This window comes from Papio anubis, chromosome 6, assembly GCF_008728515.1.
Source record: "Papio anubis isolate 15944 chromosome 6, Panubis1.0, whole genome shotgun sequence".
NCBI lineage: Eukaryota > Metazoa > Chordata > Mammalia > Primates > Cercopithecidae > Papio > Papio anubis.
In genome coordinates this window covers 33,004,880-33,023,860 of record NC_044981.1, presented here as the reverse complement: position 1 = coordinate 33,023,860, position 18,981 = coordinate 33,004,880, and the positions used below count along the sequence as shown (strand labels likewise).

General features: G+C 41.9%; 1 protein-coding gene and 1 non-coding gene across 4 annotated transcripts in view; one reads left to right on the top strand and one right to left on the bottom strand.

The window, feature by feature from the left end:
- Positions 1-18,981, top strand: part of ILRUN (inflammation and lipid regulator with UBA-like and NBR1-like domains) — a 114,742-nt gene that overhangs the window by 4,585 nt on the left and 91,176 nt on the right. The gene's annotated exons all lie outside the window — the stretch shown is intronic.
- On the bottom strand, positions 11,545-11,648 carry LOC116275587. Its single transcript, XR_004184702.1, has one exon. It is a non-coding gene; the product is annotated as a small nucleolar RNA U13 (small nucleolar RNA).

Sequence of the window (18,981 nt, the reverse complement as noted above, 5' to 3'; positions counted from 1 at the left end):
ACCTCAATCTCTACAAAAATAAAAAAATTAGCTGCTCAGGGTGGCGCTCACCTGTGGTCCAAGATAAGTGGGAGGCTGAGGTGGGAGGATCAATTGAGCCTGGGAGGTGAAAGGTGCAGTGAGCCGTGATTGTGCCGCTGTACTCCTGCCCGGGTAACAGAGAGAGACCCTGTCTCAAAAATAAAATAAAAATAAAACCTGAGTTGGAAAGGTTATGCTTTTGTGATGAAAAGTAAGAATTTTGTCATTGTTGAAAAACTGACTAAATGGAATGTTTCGGCCTTGTAGGTCTTCTACCTTGTTAACACATTTTTTTTTTTTTGGTCTTAGGTTGGCAACATTGTGTAGATATTTCTTTTCTTTTCTTTTCTCTTTTCTTCTCTTCTCTTCTCTTCTCTTCTCTTCTCTTCTCTTCTCTTCTCTTCTCTTCTTTTCGAGACGGAGTCTTGCTCTGTCGCCCAGGCTGGAGTGCAGTGGCACCATCTTGGCTCAATGCAACCGATTGTCCTGTTTCAGCCTCCCGAGTAGCTGGGACTATGGGCACCCACCCCCACACCTGGCTAATTTTTGTATTTTTAGTAGAGATGGGGTTTCACCATGTTTGGCCAGGCTGGTCTCGAACTCCTGACCTCAAATGATCCACCCACCTTGTCTGGGATTGTAGGCGTGAGCCACCGCACCTGGCCTCTGTTAAATTTAGAACCAAATATTGTTTTCAGTTGAGCATGTTTGTAGCATTTATACCTGAGCTGGCAGCCATGCTGCTGGAGATTGATGGAATTGCCTGTTAACAAAAGTAGTCAATTTTCAGTTCCTAAGTGAGTATGTAAAGTGAATAAATGGTATGGTGAAAGTAAACTCAATATCTAAACCAAATTGAAATGACTTGTAGATTAATATCTGCAGTGTTCTATAGGTGGAATGTCTTTCAGAGATACTATTGGGCTGTGAATACAGAACTTGGAATTCTAAAACTGGAAACTGACTTAAGAGATTCTCTAGTTTAGGCCAGGCTCAGTGGCTCACGCCTGTAATCCCAGCACTTTGGGAGGCCGAGGCGGGCGGATCATGAGGTCAGGAGATTGAGACTATCGTGGCTAGCACGGTGACACCCCGTCTCTACCAAAAATACATTTAAAAAAATTAGCCAGGTGTGGTGGTGGGCGCCTGTAGTCCCAGCTACTCGGAAGGCTGAGGCAGGAGAATGGCGTGAACCCAGCAGGCGGAGCTTGCAGTAAGCTGAGATCGTGCCTCTGCACTCCAGCCTGGGCCACAGAGCAAGACTCCGTCTCAAAAAAAAGAGAGATTCTCTAGTTTATTCGAACTTTTCCTGCAGATTTGCGTCCAGCCCTTCTAAGATAGTCATCTGTCCTATTCTTGTATCCCTACATGCAGAGATTTGCATGATACCTTATTATAATGTTTAATTACTTTCCAGTTAGAATTTTGTTAAAACTAAACCTTCCTTGCTACGATTTAAGCCTTTTTCGTTTGTGTATGTCCTCCTTGGAGATGGAGGGAGGATATCTAATAAACACTCTGTTAAGAGGTCAGAAAGCTTCTATTAATTGAAATTACTAAAAGTTTTCAACTATGTAAAATTTAAACATGTTCAATTTAGTGGGTTCGTGTTTTTTAATGTAGTCTAATTGGCTTTTTTTTTTTTTAAATGGGAAACCAACAAGATTCAGAGGAGAGCTTACCTCACTTTTTAAGAATTTGTGGTAAAATATATGTAACAAAATTTACCCTTTTAATCAATTTATTTATTTATTTATTTTTAATTATTATTTTTTTTTTGAGACACAGTTTCACTCTGTCCCCCAGGCTGGAGTGCAGTGGTGCATTCTCGGCTCACTGCAACCTCTACCTCCCAGGTTCAAGCAATTCTTGTGCATCAGCCTCCCAAGTAGCTGGGATTATAGGTATGGGCCACCACCTCTGGCTAATTTTTTATTAGTAGTAGAGATGAGGTTTTGCCATGTTGGCCAGGCTGGTCTCAAACTCCTGACCTCGGGTGATCCACCTGCCTCAGCCTGCCAAAGTGCTGGGATTACAGGCGTGAGCCACTACACCCACATTTTAATCAGTTTAAGGTGTACAGTTCAATGTTACGTTAGGTGTTCATTGTGAGTTGTTTAGCATTAGTGACAAGAGTCAAGTAACTCTTCTAGATTTTTATACGACATTAACTTAGGAGTTAGTACTGGCCTTATTTCTCAGTATAGCAGTAGATAAAATATCTTTTAATAGCATATAGACAATGTTTCTCTACCTCCTAATTAGGCTAGTGCTGTGCAGTTGTGGTATTGCAACATCCTAGGTTGCCTGCAGGTATCTTCAGGGAGCAGTGTGTATGTTTTGGAATTCTACTTGCGTCCTCTATGGATGGAACAGATGTTTTCTAGAAAAGTAACTTAGGGCCGGATGCAGTGGCTCAAGCCTGTAATCCCAGCACCTTGGGAGGCCGAGACGGGCGGATCACAAGGTCAGGAGATCGAGACCATCTTGGCTAACACGGTGAAACCCCGTCTCTACTAAAAAATACAAAAAATTAGCCAGGCGAAGTGGCAGGCACCTGTAGTCCCAGCTGCTCGGGAGGCTGAGGCAGGAGAATGGCATGAACCCGAGAGGCGGGGCTTGCAGCGAGCTGAGATCCGGCCACTGCACTCCAGCGTGGGTGACAGAGCGAGACTCCATCTCAAAAAAAAAAAAAAAAAAGAAAAAGAAAAGTAACTTAGGAAAAATATTTCCGTAAAATATAATGTCCTATTAACTTTCTCAACATTGTCAGAAACACCCTACTAGATAAAGATATAACCACAAAGCAATGAAATGAAATTAGAATCTAGATGTGAAAATCAGTTGTACCTCTTATCGCACGGTGCCTTCTCTGCCTGTTAATCCGTTTCTTAGTCACCCATGCTAAATGAGTTTCTTATCTACACCGTGGTTTATATGTGTAAATCTAGGAAAACGTTCCTTTATGATAGAGATAATACTTGCTATTAATATTGGTTTCCTTAAATAAGTGTGTGTCAAACAGTAGTTATAGGAAGAGGGCAAGGAAGAGCTACATAACAGCCGTAGAATATTTTGTACTCTATTGCATTTTTTTAAAAGGTTGAGAGTTCTTTGGACATTCTATCAATCGATTGATTGATTGATTGATTGAGACAGAGTCTCTCGCTGTCACCCAGGCTGGAGTGCAGTAGCAGGATCTCGGCTCACTGTAACCTCCACCTCCTGGGTTCAAGCAATTCTTCTGTCTCAGCCTCCCGAGCAGCTGTGATTACAGGCATGCACCATCACACCCGGCTAATTTTAGTATTTTTTATAGTGATGGGTCTAACCGTATTGGCCAAACTGGTCTCGAACTTCTGACCTCAGGTAATCTGCCCACCTCGGCCTCCCAAAGTGCTGGGATTACAGGTGTGAGCCACCACGCCTGGCCTGTTTATTTTTTTTTGAAACAGGGTATCACTCTGTCACCCACACTGGAGCACAATAGTTCATTCATAGCTCACTGCAGCCTGGACTTCTGGGGCAAAAATGATCCTCCACCCCAGCCTCCCAAGTAGCTGGGACCACAGGCATGCACCATCATGCCCGGCTAATTTTCTTTTTTTTTAATTTTTGTAGAGACTGGACCTCCCTATGGTGCCCAGGCTGCACTTTTTGTTTGTTTGTTTTTTAAAGAGACGAGGTCTCACTATTCTGGCCAGGCTGGTCTTGAACTCCTGGGCTCAAGTAATTCTCCCACCTTGGCTTCCCAAAGTGCTGGGGTAACAGGTGTGAGCCACCGTGCCTAGCCTTTTTTTTTTTTTTTTAAAGAGACTAGGTCTTGCCCTGTGGCCCAAGCTGGAGTGCAGTAGTGATGTTAGTTCATTGTAACCTCAAACTCCTGGTGTCAAGTGATCCTCCCACCTCAGCTTCGGAATAGCTGGGACTGCAGGTCTGCGCCACCCACACCTGGCTAATTTGTTTTGTAAAGAGACGGGTCTCATGTTTTCCAGGCTGGTCTTGAACTCCTGGCCTTAAGCAGCCCTCCTGCCTCAACATCCCAAAGTGTGGGGATTATTTTCCAGTTTTTTTGGTCTTTTTTTTTTTTCTTTTTGGCACATGCACATTGGGACTTTTGGTATAATGTAGAATAGTTTACAAATAGAGCAGCCAGGTTCACTTTATTTTTAAAGCAACACAGTAAAAAGTACGTTGCTATCCTGCCGAAAGTCGTCTTTTTGCTGTGCTGTTACTGTAGGACTTGCATTTCTGAGCATACATCATGTCAGAGCTAATCACTATTATAGCCAGAGTGGGCAAAGGTGGTTTCTTTACCACCTCCCGTTTCCCATTAAATGTATCTGTCACGTAATAGCAAAAACTATCAACTAGACAATATTAAACAAATGTATTTTGGTTAGATCCCTAGCAGATGGTGTAATGCAAAAGCAGAGGACAGCCCGTATCATAATTTTCTTTCTAATGGGAAACTCACATACCTGAGACTATCAGAGAAAAGTCATAGGATAAGAAGAAGAAACATTCATATCTTAATTCTGTATTAACAGTAAACTTTCAGAACAGATAGGAGTGGACTGAATTGAATAGAACCAGCAATTCACAAGGATTGAGTGCCAGCTATGCGCAAGTTGCTTATAAGTTAAGTTTTCTGTCATTCTAGCATTTTGGGAGGCCAAAGTAGGCAGATCTCTTGAGGCCAGGAGTTCGAGACCAGCCTGGCCAACATGGTGAAACCCTATCTCTACTAAAAAAAAATACAAAAAATTAGCCAGGCATGGTGGTGTGCACCTGTAATTCCAGCTGCTTGGGAGGCTGAGGCAGGAGAATCGCTTGAACCCAGGGGACGGACGTTGTAGTGAGCTGAGATTGCACCACTGCACTCCAGCTTGGGCAACAGAGCAAGACCCTGTTTCAAAAAAAAAAGAAGTAAGTTTTGAAATGGTTGGGGGATTAGAATTGATGGAAAAGCAGCATATTATAGTCAGAAGATATTTTCTAGGTGAAATAAAGGAAGAGCAGGTGGAGCAGGAGCCATATAGAAGATTGGCTCGTCTAGAATCTGGTTAATGAAATAAAGGCATGACAAGATGCGGAGCTCACTTTTATTTTTGATTTGGAATATTGCTGATTTTTAAAATAAGATTGTGAAATTGATACCATGTACAATTAGCTATTTTATTTTTATTTATTTAATTTTAATTTTTTTAGAGACGAGATCTCACTGTGTTGCCCAGGCTGGAGTGCAGTGGCTGTTTACAGGCATGATCATGTAGCACACTACAGCCTTGAACTCCGAGGCTCAAGTGATCCTCCCACCTCAGCTACCTGAGTAGTTGCAACTACATGTGTGCAGTACTGTGCCTGGCAAAATTAACTGTTTTAAAATGAACAATTCAGTGGTGGTTAGTGCATTCACAGTGTTGTGCAGCCACCACCTCTCTCTTGTTTCCAGACTTTTTCATAACCCCAAAATGAAACTTTACACCCATTAAGCCGGTGTAAAAGACTATTCTCTCCTCAGCCATTGGCAATGAGCAGTCTGAGTTCTGTCTCTATGTATGTACCTATTCTGGATATTTTCTTTTCTTTTCTTTTCTTTTTTTTTTGAGATGGAGTTTCACTCTTGTTGCCCAGGCTAGAGTGAAATGACATGATCTCGGCTCACTGCAACCTCCGCCTCCCGGGTTCAAGTGATTCTCCTGCCTCAGCCTCCTGTGGATATTTCATGTAAATAGGATTGTACAGTATTTGTCCTTTTGTGTCTGTGTCTTTTTGTTGTTGTTGCCACCCCAGGCTGGAGTACAGTGGTGTGATCTCAGCTCACTACAACCTCTGCCTCCCAGGTTCAAGCGATTCTCTTGCCTTAGCCTCCCAAGTAACTGGGATTACAGGCATGCAAGATCACGCCTGGCTAATTTTTATATTTTTTGTAGAGATGGGGTTTCACCATGTTGCCCAGTCTAGTCTTGAACTTCTGACCTCAAGTGATCCATCTGCCTTGGCCTCCAAAAGTGCTGGGATTACAGACATGAGCCACTGTGCCCAGGCTTTTTTTTTTTTTTTTTGGTTTCTTTTAATGAAGCCTGTGTTTCTTGCCATGGCATCTTTCATTTAGCGTAATGTTTTCAGGGTTCATCCATGTTGTAGTATGTATCAGTACTTCATTTTTTTTTATTTTTTATTTTTTTTTGAGACAGAGTCTCATTCTGTTGCCCAGGCTGGAACGCACTGGTGCTATCATGGCTAAGCGCAGCTTCGACTCCTGGTCTCAATCCATCCTCCCACCTCAGTCTTCCAAGTAGCTGGGATATAGGCATGTGCCACCATGCCCAGCCAATTTTTGTATTTTTTGTACAGACAAGATTTTGCCATGTTGCCCAAACTTGTTTAGACTCCTGGGCTTAAGGGATCCACCAGCACTGGCCTCCCAAAGTTTTGGGATTACAGGCATGAGCCACCCCCCAACTCCCACCCCTGGCGTCACTCTTTTTTATGGCTGAATAGTATTCCATTGTATATACATATCACAACTTGTTTTATCTGTTCATTCATTGGTAGACATTTGTTAGACATTCTGTGTTTTGACTGTTCTGAGTAGTAAAGTTTTGAATATATGTGTGTACCTGTATTTGTTTGAGTACCTTTTTTTAGTTCCTTTAAGTATGTATCTAGGAATGGAATTTTTGGATCATATGGTCATTCTGTTTTTGAGGAATCACCAAACTGTTTTCCACAGTGGCTGAATCATTTTACATTCCCAGCTGCAATGTATGAGTTGGTCGCAATTTCTCCACATCCTTGCCAACACTTGTTATTTTTCTTTCTTCTTTTAAACTTCCAGTTTAATGGAATATATATATGTATGTGTGTGTGTGTGTGTGTGTGTGTGTATATATATATATATATATAGTTTTTGAGATGGAGTCTTGCTGTGTTGCCCAGACTGGAGTGCAGTGGCGCACTCTTGGCTCACTGCAACCTCCACCTCCTGGGTTCAAGCAATTCTCCTGCCCCAGCCTCCCAAGTAGCTGGGACTACAGGTGTGTGCCATCACGCCCGGCTAATATTTTTTGAACTTTTAGTAGAGACGGGGTTTCACCTTATTGGCCAGGCTGGTCTCAAATTCCTGACCTCAGGTGACCTGTCTGCCTTGTCCTCCCAAAGTGCTTGGGTTATAGGCGTGAGCCACCACGCTCAGCCAATATTTTTCTTTTTTTTTTTTTTGAGACGGAGTCTCGCTCTGTCGCCCACGCTGGAGTGCAGTGGCACAATCTCAGCTCACTGCAAGCTCCGCTCCACCTCCCGGGTTCACGCCATTCTCGTGCCTCAGCTTCCCAAGTAGCTGGGACTACAGGCGCACGCCACCACGACCGGCTAATTTTTTTTTGTAATTTTAGTAGAGACGGGGTTTCACCATGTTAGCCAGGATGGTCTCGAACTCCTGACCTCGTGATCCACCCGCCTCGGCCTCCCAAAGTGCTGGGATTACAGATGTGAGCCACCGTGCCCGGCCCAATATTTTTCTTTTTAAAACTATAGCCATCCTAGTGGCTATGGATTGGTACCTTATTATGATTTTGGTTCTTACTTTTCTAATTACTAATTATATGAACATATTTTTATGTGCTTGTTGGCCATTTGTATATCTTCTTTGGAGAAATATCCATGTAAGTCCTTTGCCCATTTCTTTCCCCCACCTCCAGAGGAATTTTGTTGATGGCTTTAGTTTATTCCTTCCCAAAAGACCAACAGCAACCAGATGAAGTGAACTTAACCATAGGATTGTATTGTCTTCATAATAAAATTAAAGATGACATTTAGAACTGGATCACTTGGTCTTTTCTCGTCTTATCTTCTCCCAGTTCAAAATACTTGTATGTCTTAAAAGCAAGCATTCTTTTACATCTGCAGTTGGGTTCAATGTGCTCTAGCCTCAGCACAATCTTCTTTATAGTTATAACCTTTTTCTGGAAAATTGGCTTAGTCTGCCCACGATAGCCACCCTGCTTCCTGTCATAATGCTGCTTTCTCTGGGCATACAGAGAATCCTTGCCTTTCTTATACTCTGTTACTTTGTGGGGTTGTTGTTTGCCATACTTCTTATAGAGAGTCTGGTGGCTTTTAGGAGTGTTCATTATGTTTGCTGGAACACTGTCAGCACAAAAAGGCTTTGCCCATTTTTAAATTGGGTTGTCTTTTTGTTGTTCAGTTGTAAGAAGAAGTCTTTATATATTCTGGATATGAAACCTTTATTGGTTATATAAATTGCACTATTTTCTCCCATTCTGTAGGCTGTCTTTTCACTTTCTTGACAATGTCCTTTGATGCACACGTTTCTAATGTGCTGAGGTCCATATCAACTCTTTTTTTCTTCGCTTGTGTTTTTGATGTCGTATCTTAAAATTCATTACCAAATCCAAGGTCATGAAGATTTATCGCTTTGTTTTCTTCTAAGAGTTTTATAGTTTTAGTTGTTTATATTTAGGTTGTTGGTCCATTTTGTATATAGATATCAGTTTTGTATAATTAATTTTTGTGTATGGTATGAGATGGGGATCAGCTTTACTCTGTGGAGCTTAATTTTGATCATGTTTCTGCTCTGGGACTGGCTTCTCATTAGCTCTGTACTAAATATATCCTTTAAGTGTAGTAAATATATATTTTGCTCTCTTCAGCCATCACTAAAAGTTGGGCCAGAAAAAAAGTGTGCAGGATTTTCTGGTCGGGGCAGAAAACTTATGAATGTTCTGTTGATATTGAAAACTGGATATGTTTAAAAGGTCAATTTGCCAGGTGCGGTGGTGCACGCTTGTAGTCTTAGCTACTTGGGATGCTGAGGCAGGAGGATTGCTTGAGCCCAGAAGTTCTGGGCTGTAGTGCGCTATGCTGATTGGGTGTCTGTACTAAGTTCGTTATCAATATGGTGATCTCCTGGGAGGGAGCAGGAGACCACCAGGTTGCCTAAGGAGGGGGCGGGCCAGCCCAGGTTGGAAATGGAGCAGGTCAAAACTCCCGTGCTAATCAGTAGTGGGATTACGTCTGTGAATAGCCACTGCACTCCATAGCAAGACCCAGTCTTTAAAAAAATAAAAAATTTAAAAATAAAAATCATTAAAGGTAAATTTATCCTTTTCCTTACTCCAGCCAGTTTTTCTTTCTAACTTTTCCTTGTTCTGTTTGTAGCTTCAGTGGTCTCCCAGAAATTAGACTTGAACTGAGTTATCTTTAAGGTCCTCTCTTTCCTGGAGACCCCAGTTCATTTGCCAAATCCAGTTAATTTTCACCTGGATTTGGTAGTGTACTTCCCAAATGTCTCTTTTTTTCCATTCCCACTGCCACTGCCTTAGTTTGCAGATTATGTTACTAGTTTAACAGAGTAACATTAGGCATAGTCCAAGTCGGTTTTCTACATGTGGCTTTCTTCCTTCCAGTCTATTTTGTGGACATACCACTACTAGATCAATATTTCTAAATCACAGCTTCAATCTAGGCCCTTCTTAGAAACCTCTAGCAGGGCCTTGTTGCTTACCAGATACAGAATAGCAAGCTTTAGCTTGACATTCATTCAGGACCCTGCAAAGACTGGTCCCAGTTTACCTACTTCTGCCTTTCCTGGCATATCTTTGCAATGAATGTTCTGCTTTTCTCTGCTTTGTTCAAACTAGGCTGTTGCTCATTCCCACATAAACTTTTGCTCTCCCAGTTTTAAACTTGTTTCTCCTACTTAGAATGCTATTCTTTCCTTTCTCCCTGAAGAAGTCTTATTGTTTTTCTGAAATTGACATACTGATCCTGTTCCTAGTAGTGTACTCTTATTTGAACTCCACTCTCCTTTTTATAGTGTTTATTGTGTATAGAAACACACTTTTAAGAGGACAGCGCCCCCTAACAGCCTTTGTTTCTCCCTAAGCCTTTTATGCACTGCTTTGTACATAGTAGGTGCTCAGTAAACATTTGTTGAAGTAATGTGTGAGGCTAGATGGGAGAAAAGGCTTAATTTTTTTCTTATGCCTATGTTACTCAGTAATTTAGATGTGAATGGACAAAAATATTTTGTAAGCTCTCTAAAGTTCTCTTAGATCATTGCTATTGAGTTTCCATTGAGGAGAAGCTTTAAAAAGTCATATAAGTGCATAATAAGTTCAAATAGTTTAGAATAGTCTAAACAGGGGTTGCAAACTAAAATATGTTTAGGTGCCAGATGGGTAACAACTGAAGGTGTGTGAACTGGAAAGCCTTGCCTTTGTAAAGAGCATGTCTGATACTTGCCTTAAATATTGCCCTGCTAGAATGGGGGCCCAGTGTTAGATTTTTCTATTTTTTTCAAGAGAAGTAAAAAATATAGGTTTTTATAGGAAATGTCCTGGTTCTGTTATTTTTTTTGGGGGTGGGGTGGGGTGCCGAGTCTCGCTCTGTCACTTAGGCTGGAGTGCATTGGCAGGATCACTGCTCACTGCAACTTCCAGTCCCCCATACACCTCCCTGGTCTCTAAGTGATCCTCCCACTTCAGCCTCCCAAGTAGCTGGGACCACAGGCACCTGCCACTATGGCCAGTTAAGTTTTTGCATTTTTAGTAGAGACGGGGTCTTGCCATGTTGCCCAAGCTGGTCTCAAACTCCAGAGCTCAAGCGATCTGCCCACCTCGGCCTCCCAAAGTACTGGGATTACAGGCATGAGCCACTGTGACCGGCTGAAATGTCCTGATTTTTAAATGTTGGCAATTAATTCAGGTATTTTTAACACACTGAAGACCAAATATAAAGCACATCTGTAGGCAGAATGTAGTCCTTGGGCTACTCATTTGTAACCCCTGTACTAAAGATGAGAAGCATAAACCACTCCTGTTTCCAGATACAGCCACTGCTAACTATTTCTTCTGACCTTTTAGAAAATTTCTGTGCACTATATTCTGAGCTGAGATAGCCCCATTGCACAGAATATTCTGTGCAATATATATATGTGTGTATATATATAACAAAATTTTCTATGCATGTGTATGTATGTAAAATTGTAGATATAAACTTTTTAAACAGCTGTAGTTACTGCTGTTGATTATCTTTACTCTTCAAAGTAGTAGATACCAAGGCCCTTATACCTCCATTGTTTGAGTGGGAACTGAATTTAGTTGTCAAGGTACTTGGATAGGCTGATCATATATACATATATATACACAGAATATATATATACATACACACGTGTGTTTGTGTATGTGTATATATATTCTTTTTTAAGACAGGATCAAAAAGGTAGGTTTTTATACGAAAGGTCCTGGTTTTGTTTTTTTTTGTTGGGGTAACAGGGTCTTGCTCTGTCATCCAGGCTGGAGTGCAGTGACATGATCATGGCTCACTGCAGCCTCGACTTCCCTGGCTCCAGCAATCCTCCCACCTCAACCTCCCGAATAGCTGGGACTACAGCTGTGTGCCATCATGCCTGGCTAATTTTTAAAATTTTTTGTAGAGTTGGGGTCTCCCTATGTTGCTCTGACTGGATTTTTATTTTATTTTATTTTATTTTCACATCAGAGAGATAATGTGCAAATGTCATAACAAGATTTGAGGGAGGCACATGTCTCACATAAGTGTGAACACCCAATCATCACGCTTATGAACTACAAAAGGATCGATATTTTAAAAAATTAACAATGTTCTGGGTGTGGTGGCTCATGTCTGTAATCCCAGCACTTTGGGAGGCCGAGGCAGGCAAATCGTGTGAGTCTAGGAGTTTGAGACTAGCCTGGGCCACATAGGGAGACCCCAACTCTACAAAAAATACAGAAATTAGCCAGGCATGGTGACATGAGCTTGTAGTCCCAGCTACTCGGGAGGCTGAGATGAGAGGATCACTTCAGAAGATGGAGGTTGGCCGGGCACAGTGGCTCACGCCTGTAATCCCAGCACTTTGGGAGGCCAAGGCGAGTGGATCACGAGGTCAGAAGATCGAGACCATCCTGGCTAACACGGTGAAACCCTGTCTCTACTAAAAATACAAAAAAATTAGCCGGGTGTGGTGGCGGGTACCTGTAGTCCCAGCTACTCGGGAGGCAGAGGCAGAAGAATGGCGTGAACCTGGGAGGCAGAGCTTGCAGTGAGCCGAGATTGTGCCACTGCACTCCAGCCTGGGCGACAGAGCAAGACTCCGTCTCAAAAAAAAAAAAAAAAAAAAAAAAAGGATGGAGGTTGCAGTGAGCTGAGATTGCCCCATCGCACTCCAGCTTGGGTGAGAGAGCAAGACCCTGTCTTAAAATAAACAAGGCTGGGCATGATGGCTCATGTCTGTAATCCCAGCACTTTGGGAGGCCGAGGTAGGCGGATCATGAGGTCAGGAGTTCGAAACCAGCCTGGCCAACATGGTGAAACCCCGTCTCTAGTAAAAATGTAAAAATTAGTTGGGCGTGGTGGTGTGTGCCTGTAATCCCAACTACTCAGGAGGCTGAGTCAGGAGAATCGCTTGAACCCGGGAGGCAGAGGTTGCGGTGAGCTGAGGTCGCACCGCTACACTCCAGCCTGGAAGACAGAGCAAGACTGTCTCAAAAAAAAAAAACCAAAAAACAAAAAACAGTGTAGTGGTGGACTTTGTCATTTGAAATATAGTAAAATCGCTTCTCATTAAGCAACAAATTCTTATCCAGTAATTATGTATAATTTTATTAAAACTTAGTTTTGCTTTATTAAGAAGTAAACTAGTAGTAAGCTCATCTGACAATATTATTTACATGATATTGTCGGAGAACAAGAAACCCAAAATGCAACAGGAGTAAAACTGAAAAGGTTTAACTCTTTATTTTTATTTTTAAAATGAGACGGGGTCTTGCTATGTTGGCTGGCTGGTCTCTTGAGCTCAAGCAGTTCTCCTGCCTTGGCCTCCCAAAGTGCTGGGATTTCAGGCGTGAGCCACTACACCCGGTGAAAGGGTTTAACTCTTTCTAAATCACCTTGTGCAGAGAAGATGAATACGTTTTTCACTTGTTGGAAAGGTAATTGATTTAGTAAATGGTGTTCTCATTTGCTAAAGTTAATGTTTGTCTTGGGAGTGGGAGCAGTTTATTCCCAAATATAGAGGATCAATCCCACTATGTACTGAGGTTTTAAAAACCTACCTTTTAAAATGAATAGTTGTGCTTTTTTTAGTGTGTTTTGAGCCTCAGGTCTGTCAAGTGTTTGAGGGTTCACACTTGAATTATTGTGCTTGAGGTCAGTGATTCACAGCCTCTTATGAAGCAGCCACCTTCTAATGATTGATTGAATGATACATGATGTGCTTCTAAAGTGCTTTCCGGTCAGCGTTTTATTTTCTAAAGTAAATTTTATTTTTTACTTTTTTTTTTTAAAAACACTTTGATAACAGGCCTTGAGAAGAGTGGAAACGACTGGCTAGGGGTTGGGGTTTGCGTACAACTATGACAGGGAAGCCCTACCTTACTTTTAAATTTTTAAAATAATTGTATTTTATTATGACATAAACAGCGCTTATACTTCAAGTTGCCCGCTTGGGTCACTTCCAGGTGTACTTTTTCTTTCTTTCCTGTTCTAAAGCCTTTTAAAATAAACTTCCAGTCTTGCTCTGAAGAAGAAAAATTGTTAGAATCTGAATGTTGGCAAAAAGTTTTAAAAAAAAAAAGTTAAAAAAAATAGAAAGAAAGAAAAATAAAAAATAGGCCAGGCGCGGTGGCTCACACCTTTGAGAGGCCGAGGCAGGCAGATCACTTGAGGTCAGGAGTTTGAGACCAGCCTGGCCAACATGGTGAAACCTTGTTTCTACTAAAAATACAAAAATTAACCAGGTGCCTGTAATCCCAGCTACTCAGGAGGCTGAGGCAGGAGAATCACTTGAGCCTAGGAGGCAGAGGTTTCAGTGAGCTGAGATCGCGCCACTGTGCTCCAGCCTGGGCATCAGAGCGAGACTGTCTCAAAAAAAAAAAAAGAGACATGATTTGTGTTCATTGCAGATAAATTAGAAAGTTCTGATAAACAAAACAAAACACAAAAAAGCCATAATAATGGGACCCAGAGATAAAAATGTTAACCTTTTATGTATATTCTAATAACATATTTTGTGTGTTGTACCTGTGCTTGCTTTATAAAAGTGAGGCATTTACTATATTCTAGATACTGTTTTAAGTGGTTTATATTTAATGTATAATTTAATACAATAATTCTAGGAAATGAATACTGTTATCCTCATTTTTTACAAAAGGAAAAGAGGCTTAGAGAGGTTAAATAAGCTAAAGTCACATGGGTGGAAATGGAATTCAAACATAAGTAGCCTGTGCTTGCTGATTACTGTGTTTCACACATTGTATGAGTTTCCTAGTGTTGCTTAAGAAATAACACAAACTGGCCAGGCGCGGTGGCTCAAGCCTGTAATCCCAGCACTTTGGGAGGCCGAGATGGGCGGATCACGAGGTCAGGAGATCGAGACCATCCTGGCTAACACGGTGAAACCCCGTCTCTACTAAGAAATACAAAAAATAGCCGGGCGAGGTGGCGGGCGCCTGTAGTCCCAGCTACTCGGGAGGCTGAGGCCGGAGAATGGCGTGAACCCGGGAGGCGGAGCTTGTAGTGAGCTGAGATCCGGCCACTGCACTCCAGCCTGGGCTACAGAGCGAGACTCCGTCTCAAAAAAAAAAAAAAAAAAAAAAAAAAGAAATAACACAAACTGGGTGGCTTAAACCTACAGAAAGTAACTTCCTTGTAGTTTGGGAAGCTAGAAGTTCCAAATTGAGGGTGTTAGCAGGTCCGTGATCCCTCTGAAGTTTCTAGGGCAGCATCCCTTCTTGCCTCTTGTTAGCTTTTGGTGGCTCCTTCCAATCTTTGGCCTTCCTTGGCTTGTAGCTGTATCACTCTAGTGTCTGCCTTATTAGTCACGTGGCTTTCCTTGTGTGTCTCCAAATCTCCTTCCCCTTATAAGGATACCAGTCAGCTGGTTGTAAGGCCCACCCTAATCTTGTATGACGTCATCTTAACTCATCTTAACTGATTACATCTGCAAAGACCCTGTTTCCAAATAAGGTCACATTCTGTGGTTCTGAGTGGACGTGAATTTTAGGGAGATACTATTTAACCTATTGCCCACCTTGTTGTGCAATCTGTTCTTCACTGAATGATATCTTTTTTTTTTTTTTTTTTTTTTGAGGCGGAGTCTCGCTCTGTCGCCCAGGCTGGAGTGCAGTGGCGCGATCTCGGCTCACTGCAAGCTCCGCCTCCCGGGTTTACGCCATTCTCCTGCCTCAGCCTCCCGAGTAGCTGGGACTACAGGCGCCGCCACCACACCCGGCTAATTTTTTGTATTTTTAGTAGAGACGGGGTTTCACTGTGTTAGCCAGGATGGTCTCGATCTCCTGACCTCGTGATCCGCCCGTCTCGGCCTCCCAAAGTGCTGGGATTACAGGCTTGAGCCACCACGCCCGGCCACTGAATGATATCTTATAACCGTTTTCCCAGTCTTAATAAATACAGTTCAACACTTACCTTTAAAAGTTTTGTAGTGTTATATAGATATGATTAATAATCTTTTTGTTGGATATCTAGATTGTTTGCATTTTTTTCAATATAAATTCAGTGTTGAACATTTCTCATAGTTAAATCTTTGCTTGCATCCCTATTTCCTTACAATTTATTCCTAGAATTAGATTGCTGGGCTGAGGATTGCTGGGCTAAATATAAACATGGCTTTTAATGCTCTTAATACTTAATTGCCAGATTGTCTTACACCTCATAAAGATTGGACGCATTTGTGTTTCTGCCATTACCGTACGAGTGACTATTTCTTTGACCATCTCATCAATGTAACACATAATATATTTTTTTTCCAGTTTCATAGGTAAAAAAATGTGATCCTGTTTTAATTTGTATTTTGCCATTCCTTTTTTTTTTTTTTTCCCTCCCAACTTTTAGTTTCAGAGGTACACGTGCAGGTTTGTTATACGGATAAATTGCGTGTCATGGGATTTAGTGTACAGATTGTGGCCCAGATAGTAAGCATAGTACCTGACAAGTAGTTTTTCGATCCTCACCCTCCTCCCACCCTTTTTTGTCATTTCTCATGCGTACTTTCATGTGCTAAAGGTCTGTTGTATTTATCTTATGAATTTACTGAACTTGCACTTTTGTCTTTTTTCCACGAAGAGCTTTACCTTTTTGGGAAATGAAATTTCTTTCTTTTTTTTTTGAGACGGAGTCTGGAGTGCAGTGGCGTGATCTTGGCTTACTGCAAGCTCTGCCTCCTGGGTTCTCACCCTTTTCCTGCCTCAGCCTCCCGAGTAGCTGGGACTACAGGCGCCCGCCACCATGCATGGCTAATTTTTGTGTTTTTGTATTTTTAGTAGAGGTAGAGTTTCACCGTGTTAGCCAGGATGGTCTCGATCTCCTGACCTTGTGATCCGCCCGCCTCGACCTCCCAAAGTGCTGGGATTACAGGCATGAGCCACCTCGCCTGGCCAAAATTTCTTTTTTTTATACTTGATTATAAAAGTAATAATGCTGGATATAAAAACCCAACAAATTCAGAATGAAGCCCTATCGGGTAGTACTATGCTCTCTTTCTGAGTGATGAAATCATTTGTATACCAAACCCCAGTGACATGCAATTTACCCATGTAACAAACCTGCACATGTTTGGACTCGCTGAACCTAAAATAAAAGTTGAAAAATAAAAATAAATTAGGGCTGGGTGCCATGGCTCATGCCTGTAATCCCAGCACTTTGGGAGGCCAAGGCGGGTGAATCACCCAAGGTCAGGAGTTCAAGACCAGTCTGACCAACATGGTGAAACCCCATCTCTACTAAAAAATAGAAAAATTAGCTGGGCATGGTGGTGGGCACCTGTAATCCCAGCTACTCGAGAGGCAGAAGAATCGCTTGAACTGGGAAGGTGGAGGTTGCAGTGAGCTGAGATTGCACCATTGCACTCCAGCCTGGGTAACAGAGCAAGACTCCGTCTCAAAAAAAAAAAAGAAAAAATTAAAAATGTAAAATTAGGTAATATTAAATATGTCAGTTCTCAGGCTGGACGCAGTGGTGCTCACCTGTAATTGCAATGATTTTTTTTATTTTTGAGACAGGATCTCACTGTGTCGCTCAGGCTGGAGTGCAGTGGTGTGATCACAGCTCACTGCAGCCTTGACCTCCTGAGCTTAAGTGATCCTCTGACCTCAGCCTGTCAAGTGGCTGAGATTAAAGGCATGTGCCACCACACAAGGCTAATTTTTGTATTTTTTGTACTTATGGGTTTTGTCATATTGCCTAGACTGGCCTCGAACTCCTGGGTGCAAGCATCTTCCCACCTCAGCATCCCAAAGTTCTGGGATTATAGACATGAGCCATGGTGACCGGCCTGTTTTGTTTTTAATAAATGGCATTATACTTTGGGGAACAACAACAAAAAACAGTAAAGCTGCTTGTAATACTAGAAGCTAATAACTTGTCAGTTTGTGTTCATATACATACATACATAGCTACTCGTATGCATATTATATATTTCAAATTGAAATATAATTGTGTATACATACTGCTTTATAGCCTACTTTTTAACTTATATTTATCTTTCCATATCTGTTTTTCATGACTCCTAGCATCCCTTTATTTGAGTATTCTGTAACTTAATCCATCATTTATTGATTTTTTTCACTATTATAAATATCTCTGTTCACTTCATTATGTTCATCTCTCTCTCAATTCTCTCTCTTTTTTTTTTTTTCCTTTGAGACAGAGTCTCCCTCTGTCACCCAGGCTGGAGTGCAGTAACGTGATCTCAGCTCACTGCAACCTCTGCCTCCTGGGTTCAAGTGACTCTCCTGCCTCATCCTCCCTAGTACCTGGGATTACAGGCATATACCACCATGCCTGGCTAATTTTTGCATTTTTAGTAGAGATGGCTTTGCTGTATTGTCTAGGCTGGTCTTGAACTCCTGACCTCAGGTGATCTGCCCACCTCGGCCTCCCAAAGTGCTAGTATTACAGATGTGAGCCACCGTGCCCAGCCTTCAATTCTTTTTTTTTATTGTGACATAAAACCCATGTATTTATTTAGGGCAAATTCTGAGAAGTGGAATTGGCAGGTCAAGGTATGCCCTTTTGAAGGTTCTTGATAAACATTGCCAGATTGCCTCCAAGAAGTATGTGCCAATTAATTTTAACAGGCAGTAGAAAGCCTAATTTTGGATAATTATGTTTTTATCTTTACCAGGTAGATTTATCTGATAGATAAAAGGTGTTACTTGTTTTATTTTGTGTTTCATTGATTGCTGGTGAAGTCTTATGTCTTTTGTGTGTGTGATGGCTATATTTTATATATGTACTGAAATTTTTGTTTTGAAAATTATATTTAGCTGGGCGAGGTGGTGCACACCTGTAGTCCCAGCTACTTGGGAGGCTGAGGCAGTTGGATCACTTGAGCCCAGGAGGTTGAGGCTGCAGTGAGCTGAGATCGTGCCACTGCACTGGAGCCTGGGTGACAAAGTGAGACCTTGTCTTTTAAAAAAAACTTGCTCTCTCTCCATATATGTGTATATGTATATGTATATATATGGAGAGAGAGAAAGGGTCTTGGTCTGTTGCCCAGGCTTGAGTGCAGTCCTGGAATCATGGCTAACTGCAGCCTCAACCTCCAAGACTCAAATGATCCTTCTGCCTCAGCCTCCCTAGTAGCTGGGACTACAGGAATGTGCTGCCATGCCCAGCATTGTTTTTGTAGGGACAATGTCTTGCTATGTTACCTGGGCTGGTCTGGAACTCCTGGGCTCAAGTGATCATCCCACCTCAGCCTCCCAACATACTGGGGTTACTGGGATGTGCCACCTGTGCCCAGCTCTATATATGATGTTCTCAAACTTGATTTTTAAATTTCACAGTATGTTATGGACAGCATGTTTTTTGTTTTCTGTTTTTGTTTTTTGAATGGATGCATGGTATGTCCATTGTGGTTGGTCATATTTTATTTAACCACTACTTTGTTGA